The sequence below is a fragment of the Leptonotus elevatus genome, chromosome 17 (assembly GCF_054856555.1).
Source record: "Leptonotus elevatus isolate MCC_2025b chromosome 17, RoL_Lele_1.0, whole genome shotgun sequence".
Lineage (NCBI taxonomy): Eukaryota > Metazoa > Chordata > Actinopteri > Syngnathiformes > Syngnathidae > Leptonotus > Leptonotus elevatus.
Window position 1 is genome coordinate 16,282,965 of NC_141255.1, and position 8,056 is coordinate 16,291,020.

Genomic DNA, 8,056 nt, shown 5'->3' on the forward strand with positions numbered 1-8,056 from the left:
GCCCACCCCACCCCCCGCCGCGTGGAGGGACGGAACACCGGGGGCAGAAGGGGAGATGGGGACACCGGAGGACGGCCGACACCCCCGAACCCCAGGCCCAGCGGGGGAAGGCCCCGGTCGTCACCCCCGAACCCCAGGCCCAGCGGGGGAAGGCCCCGGTCGTCACCCCCGAACCCCAGCCCCAGCGGGGGAAGGCCCCGGTCGTCACCCCAGCGTTCTTTGTGAAAGTTAACCCCTGTTACTGAGTCCGCCAGCTCGCCGACAGATTTTCTGATAACTTAGCAACCTATCGTATTTCTTGGCTGTAGTATGGGTAGTCTTACCCCTTGTTGGATTCAAATCTTCACCCAACATGTTGGGTCAAATCCTCAACTCATTGCGCTTGGTATAGATAACCCAGCACTGGCTCAGTTCCTTGTACGACGGCGCATTAAGGCCTAGATACACCAATCCGACGTCGGCCAAACGTGACCAACGCCTACCCCCTGTGGCGTCGGCCCAGACATCGGCACGTCGCGCAGAGAAATGACGTAAATACACACCGCACCAACACCCACTATTACGTACCTTCAGCGCATGCGCGAGAAGTAATTCCCCTCCGTACCATCGGCGGCGATAGTCATTATTCCTAAATGCAATTGGCAACCTCTTTACGGGGGCGGCATATAAAAACGTAAACAACTCATACCGGTGTTGACAGCGGCGCCGGGGTAAACGCGGCGGCTAGCTAGTGAAGCGAAAACGGGTGCTGGAACAATCTTCGTCTCGTTCCCGAACGCATGGATGTACTCCGTTGTGGCGTATCCTGGTCCCTGTCGACTCCTGGCTGCTACCGATCGTCGGTTCACCCGAAAAGCTTCGACTGTGCTGCCCTCCGGTTTTGGACGCGGTGCCGACCTCCAACTTCTGAAGGAGCTTCCTCGAGACCGCCGGACGGAAGGGCCAGAGACCTGGACTGTCGCTGGGGAATCCACCGCTATGATGGAATTACTACCGCCTGGCTGTGCTTACTTGGACGCTCTGAGGACGTCGGGCCGAGGTGGCGGAACGGCGACTATTTAAAAAACCAAAAACAAATTTAAATGTAAACGATGTCTATTTACCACATCGATCGCAGCTTTGAAGCTACCTTCTTTGAAGTCGGCCAAACTGTCACTGTGAGTTGAGTACTGTTTATCTGCATTGTCACTTGCTCTTCTTGCCCAGTGCGCTGATTCGCTAGCTAACAGCCAATCACAGTGATTCAACATGTTGAATTTGCTGGAAACGCTCACCTGATGTATTCCAAGTCGATCCGACTTCACGACAGTAATTTATACACTGATCAGACGGCGCATGCCGTCGGCCCAACGCTGTCCGACCCCCGACGTCGGATTAGTGTATCTAGGCCTTTAGGTTCACCTGTGAGTGAAAAAAAAGAAGACAGTGAGAGATTCATGGCGAGATTTTAAGTCATTGTGATGAGATTTGATGTTGAGACGAGATTTAAAGTTGAGCTGTATGTGTCACGTCGTGCCCCAAATAACAAGGCCGACCCGGGGATGTGGATGCTAGCGCCACTTGGATGTGTATCGTAATGCTTTTTGGCCCCCAGCCAAGGCAGACCTGCTGTTGACATGCACACACGCACACGCTTTTAGACTGTGGAAAATAGGGATGCCCTTTACTCTTTCGGATGGAAAAAGAAATATGTTTCAATTAGCAGCTTGGTCCAAACTCACTATTGTAAACAGTGTGTGCATGTGCATGTTGTGTGCACGTGCGCGTGTGTGTGTATGTGTGTGCACAAGGGGCTTGGAGGGCTTGTGAATAGGCCCATAGAGTGACTAACCACAGGCTGGCCATTACACCTAGTTACAGTCACCGCTGGATCGACAAGGAGACAGACAGTCTGCAACACTGACAGAACGCCACTGTGCGTGTTTTCAACGTGCGTGCGTGCGTGTGGGTGGGTGGGTGTTTTGGGGATCCCCCTGAGTTGCCCCGATGCGTTTCATAGAAAATGGGATTGCTACAAGAAGGCGAAGGAGGGCAAAAAAATAGCTTTTCTCTGGCAGTAGAAAGAGTCCACTGTAACCTTGATGAGGTTCCAACTTCGATGCTGTGTCCCAACTCAATCAAGCATTCGTAGACTACCTTAAGTGTTTGATTCGGACGTGGTCATTACGTGTTTTTATGTTCGCCGTATACCATCGTGATGTCCTAATCTGTATGAAAGCTTATATGGCACAATGGGAGCGCGATGTTTGCACTGAATTCCCCCCTGGAAATCCTCTTCAGGTATGAATGGAGGTCCTCTAGGTGCATTGGCAGCCATTATATTTATTATATTATAAATAAATAAAAAAGAGGGGGGGGGGGGGGGATCATTTCCACAATTAATGGAAAATTGGTTCCCAAAAGAAATCTGGAAATAGATGAATCCACAAATGCTTTACCATAAGTATACAATTTATCCTCATGATTTTGTTTTGTGTTTTGAGAACAGTTTCAATCTGAGTCAATAAAACTAATAATGGTGGTTATGATGGCCAGTTAACAGCTCGTATCAATAAAAGTCCCCGACCAAGCGTTTATTGCTACCTTCACATTCCAAAATATGACACATTAATGCCTGTTTCTGATCCTCCTGTGTTAATTTCTGCAATATTCCCATTGGTTCTCTGTCTATTTATACACAGTTAGTTAGTGTTCCCCCGACTCTTGGCTCCCTTAAGCGCCTCTTTTGCCAGTGGCCTTAAATGGAAAGTCTATACATGCGGCCTGTTTGTCAGCCCCGCTTCAACAGCTGAGCATTTAGAATGGTTTGTTTATGTCTGAAAAGGCCTTTCCACAGTACGCCACTGTCATGTGTGGAGCCTGGTGGGTAGCGGAGGAGCCGAGACACACACGCGCGTACACACACACACGAACAAACCTACTCCTGGGTTTGAGAGCGTCAGTGATATGGATTGAAGTTGGGCGCATCAATAAAGTTTCAGCGTCCGTCACTCATCAACAGTTCTCGTCAATCCGTCAATATTTCAATTGCGTTGCGATCGGCAATCCGTCATTCCTCAGCGAAATGGCCGTTCGTCAATATTTCCGTCATCCTTCAGCAAAATGGGTCATCGACATCATCGACGGATTAATGATTACAATAAGGGGCGAAAAAGCAACCTCCGGTTTTGCATCATTCATCAACAAAGCGGGCGTCCGCCACTGACATTCCGTCAATATTGACGGAATGTCCACCTTTGGATTGAAGTGTGCAAATGCAGCAAACATTTATTCCACCTATTTTCTAACCCTAGCCCTAACCATAACCATTCCCATGAAAATCTATTTTCCAAATTTTACCAATCCCTCCTTATTCTACAACTTACTCAACCGATTAAAACAACTCTAACTTCAAACTGTTCAACTCATTCTGGACATATTGCAATTTTTTCACATTCACAAAATGTCCACATTTTCATGAGAACATTTCTAAATTAAAGTAGCCTTTTTACATTTTTACCCAATCCTTCCACATTTCTCAATTGATTCAAACCATTCAAAATGTTCAGATCATTCAGGAGATCTTGAATTCCACTTTCCTTTTCAAAAATGGCAAATTAACAGACAATTTCTTAACCGATTAAACTGTTTAAACATCAAAAGGTTCAGTTTACTCATCTTACTTTTTGTGAAATGTCCCCAAAACATTTAGAGCAAACATTCAACATTTCAATACATCAATAAATTCCACCGCATTTGAATTCAGTGTCAGATCCTCAGCGTTCCCACGCAATTTACAGAAATTGCCTTCTCCATTTAGTTGCATTATTCTAATCTAGGCTGTGCCAGTGGAACGAGAGAGAGGAAAAAGCGAAGGACGGGAGATGGAAAAGGCGGCTGGAGGGAAGATAGAAGGCTTATTATTGGTCGCTGGGAAGCCTGGAAAGTCTGCCTTCCAGGAAAAAAAAATGTTGGTACTCGCGGCCTGTGGCTTTCCGCGCACGTGCGCACCAGCCACTGTGTGGCATATTTAACAGCACGCCATGCTGTGTGTGTGCGTTTTGATTGACAGGTGTCAAGCTACCTTGCACCTGTCTGCGGCGTCGCTAATGGAGGAGCAAGAGCGCGAGGATGGATGGAGTGGTCCTCGGTGACAGGCACATGCGGAGGAGGTTGGGGGGGGGGGGAGTAGGGTTCTGTCGTTAATTGCCCCCTACTCCATAACCCGCTGAGCTGAGGGGAGAAAGAGTGGAGGAGGGGTGGTGCTGTCTGCCATCTGCTCTGATTCCTGACTCCCCCCCCCCCCCCATCACAAATGCACGCCACCAATCTCTCCTCCCTGTACATCCAGCTCTCCCGCCATTTTCCCACCTCCTCCTCCTTTTCTTCCACAGTGAAAAGAAAATCCCTCTAAGTGTGTATATAATGTAAGTGCACGTGACTCCTAATTGGCAGCATAATATCTAGCGGCGAAAAAAAAAAGAACATCTCAATCAGTTATGTATGCAAAGATGCTCATTTGCATTATGGGAAGAAATATGAACGAGTGTGTGGTAAAAAGAGGCTGCCATTTTGTATGTCGATGTATTGATGCGGTGGCAACAGGAGGCGGGCAGTCGAGGCTTGTGATTGACGGCGAGATCAATTGTGGATCAGCTGCATGTGTGTGTGCGTGTTTCAGGGACAAGTGCGTAGTCCATATTGAGAATTGTGCTGTTATGTTATGTTACAGATACTACTAATACATTTGCAACAGCCTATCTAAACATCATCTCTGTCAGATCCAATTTGAATTTGCTATGTAAATGCACTGATCTGAATCTGATCCAGGTTGCACATGTAGCACCATTTTAAACTGTTGTTCGGAAACCAAATGTGTCCCTTGAATATACAAAAAACAAATACTTGAAATAATGTTCTAAATGTTGACAGAATTTTTACTCCTCCAAAGTCTAATATCAAGGCTTGATCTGAATCGGATCAAGATTCCACATTCAACACCATTTTGTACAGTTGATCAGACACAACGTCTATTGGATTATCATTATCTACCAAATCCAGTTTGAGCGAAAGTTGCTGTGTAAATGCATGGATTTGATTCTGATCCATATTGCATATTTAGTACAAATTCAACCTCTGCCGAATGTCTTTTGGATAAACCTAAAACTACGCACTTTTTTAAAACACCATAACATTGACACTTAGTTCTGTCAAATTCAATTTGAGCGTAATTTGCAATGTACCTGCATGATCCACATTTGATGGGATTACTCCTATTTTGAGTATTTATTTTAAAATTTGATCCAGATTGCACTGTTCAGGCATTGGTACACCAGAATAACGTGCAAACATTTAGGTCAGTAGAAATTTTAAGATAACATCAAGTATGAATTAAATAAGTGAGCATGAAGTGGTCATTAAAACAAAAAAGATGCAGATGAATGGATTTGAAAAGGTTGCATCAGATCAGTGGAGTCGTCCCTACAGCAGAATTCTGTCAATAAAGTCAGATATCTTTGCTGACAGCTTGCATGCTTCTCCCTTCCTGACCTCTCTGATCTTTTAAACCTCTGGCCCCAAACGTCTCCAATGTCATGGCGGAAAGGGCGTGCTCCCAAGCTGTTGTGCATCCACAAACATTTGGTTAGAAAACGCAAGCGCAGCATTCGCATGGCCGAAAGTGTTCTGGCGTGACCTCGGTTAGCCCTTCAATGCTGCACCGCCAGCACCCCAAAATGGGAATTACCAACAGTCCATCAGTGCTGTGGCATTAATGGGCCGGTCCCAAGGCCCTTCAGGGGATTGTCGTATAATTACAGGGCGTTCGCCCTCAGGTTCGACCCTCATGTCTGCACTGAGGGCGATTCCCGGAAGGAAATAAAGGCACTTTGTTTGGAAATCATCCACAATGTAAAAAAAGTCCATGGATGGTCCTCCATGTGGGAGCCATCACATGGATACGTGAAATAAGGGCAAATGCGTGCAGCAGCTCCCTGGGGACCGAAAGGTCTGAAGGCCTCTAAAGGGCCAAACATGGTCCCTGAGGTGACAATAGTCATAAAGGCATGGGGAGGGGGTGGTGATACACAAGCATCATGATTATAGCGCAATTCAACGGGGGGGTATATATATATATAAAAAGAAAAGGTCTCGGACCCATTTCTGAAAGTGAACAGGAAGGCAGCTATTTTATTCTGGTTTCAAGCAGACATCTTGGGACCAAATTCCATGAAAAAAAAAAGACCTGGAAAGTTGGAACAAATATGCACCCTGTCACCAGTTTCACCAATCAACCCAAAATTGGGTAGACATGTCTGCCATGCCAGATTGTACCAAAACGTCTCAAGGATCCATGCCCAAAACTCAACAGGAAGGCAGCTATTTTGTTGTAAAGCAGCTATTTTCATTTTCAGGCAAAATCCCATGAAAAAGGGGACAGTGTTTGAAAAAATTACACCCTGTCACCAGTTTCACCGATCAAGACCAAATCGGATGGACATATCTATTATGACGGCTTGCACACACAAAAAGTCTCAAGAACACATGCGGGAATATAAATGGGAAGTCAGACATTTTTATTTGAGGCCAAATTCAACAAAAAAGGAGCCTGGAAATTTGGGGAATAAATTGCCCCTTGTCACCAGTTTCACCAATCAACTTGAAATTGGGTAGACATGTCTGTCATGACTGGTCGCACCAAAAAGTCTTAAGGACCAATGCCCTAAATTGAATAGGAAGGCAGTTTTTGTTTGTTTGAAGCAGCCATTTGGAGGTCAAATTCCATGAAAAAATGAAATAGGGATGCTTGAAAAATTAGCCCCCGTCAGTTTCACTAATTAACACGAAATTGGGTGGACATATCTGTCATGACGGCTTGCACAATAAAAGTCTCAAGTCCAAAATTGAACAGGAAGGCAGTTTTGGGGGCTTAAAGCAGCCATTTTGAGGTCAAATTCCTTGCAAAAATGGCCTGTAAAATGGTGGCGGGGGGGGGAATCTAAATTTTGACTTTTTTTTAACTTATGAACATAAAAATGTTTGTTAATCCCCAAATGCCCACTTTTTCCAAATGGAAAAAATAAATAAATAAATCCGATAGCTGCACTGGGAGTACATCACGTCAACCTCTAAACAAAAATACATGCGGTTTCAACAGCGCAGGAGTTATGTTACACATAAAAGCCACGTTTCCACCGCCGGACTTTCGGGTATGGGGAGGGGGGGAGGGACTTTCACAGGAACCATCCTCTCAGCCGGCCCGCTTGTGGCTGTGTCTCCACTGCGAAGTACGACCCATTTCGTGACGTCACGAGTTTCGATCGACACGTAAACGCCGTGCGACGGTTTCTCCTGTGACGTCACCCAAGCACCACACAACGAGGAAAAGAGAAAAACTGGTTGCTGTTTTTCTCTGCTTTTTATTTTATGTACTTGGCGTGGATGGATGCTTTGAGTGAGAGGAGACGGCAATTAGATGAACAATTTCAAAAGGCTGACTCGCAAGTTACGAGTTTCGATCGACACGTAATCGCCTTGCGACGGTTTCTGTGACGTCACCAAACCACAGCGCCGCAAAAATCAGAACGACGAAAGAGAAAAACTTGTGTTAGTTGCTGTTTTTTTCAGCTTTTCTTTATGTACTTGGCGTGGATGGATGGTTTGAGTGAGAGGAGACGGCGTCTAGATGAAGAATTTGAAAAGGCTAACAGTAAAGTGGAACGAAAATAGGCAAAGGATTATTAAGAGAATTGTTTTGGTGGAAGAGACTTAAGCTGAGAATGCATCATGGAGGTAAGATAAAAAAATTTGTACTAAAGAATTTTTTGCCAATCAGCACGAAAGCTCGATCTGGAGTTTATCGGCCCGGTGGAATACAGTACCTACCCTCGAGTAGGACCTCCGCTCGTCCCCATAAGTTCCTGTAAATGTGGCCCGGTTGGGAAGGCTCCTGCAGTGGAGACGCGCACACACGGGGCTGGCCCCGTAAATTTACCCCGAAGTTCCTGCGGTGGAAACGCGGCTAATAACTGTTGTGTGCATACTTATCTACCGTCTATCAGCCGCACACGCACATCAG

General features: G+C 45.9%; 1 long non-coding RNA gene across 1 annotated transcript; it reads right to left on the bottom strand.

Moving 5' to 3' along the window:
* Positions 1–208: 208 nt before the first annotated feature.
* On the bottom strand, positions 209–8,056 carry LOC147160193 (uncharacterized). The gene is made up of 3 exons (XR_015090584.1): positions 7,864–8,056; positions 1,130–1,401; positions 209–1,054 (listed from the first exon to the last, which is right to left on the bottom strand). It is a non-coding gene; the product is annotated as an uncharacterized LOC147160193 (long non-coding RNA).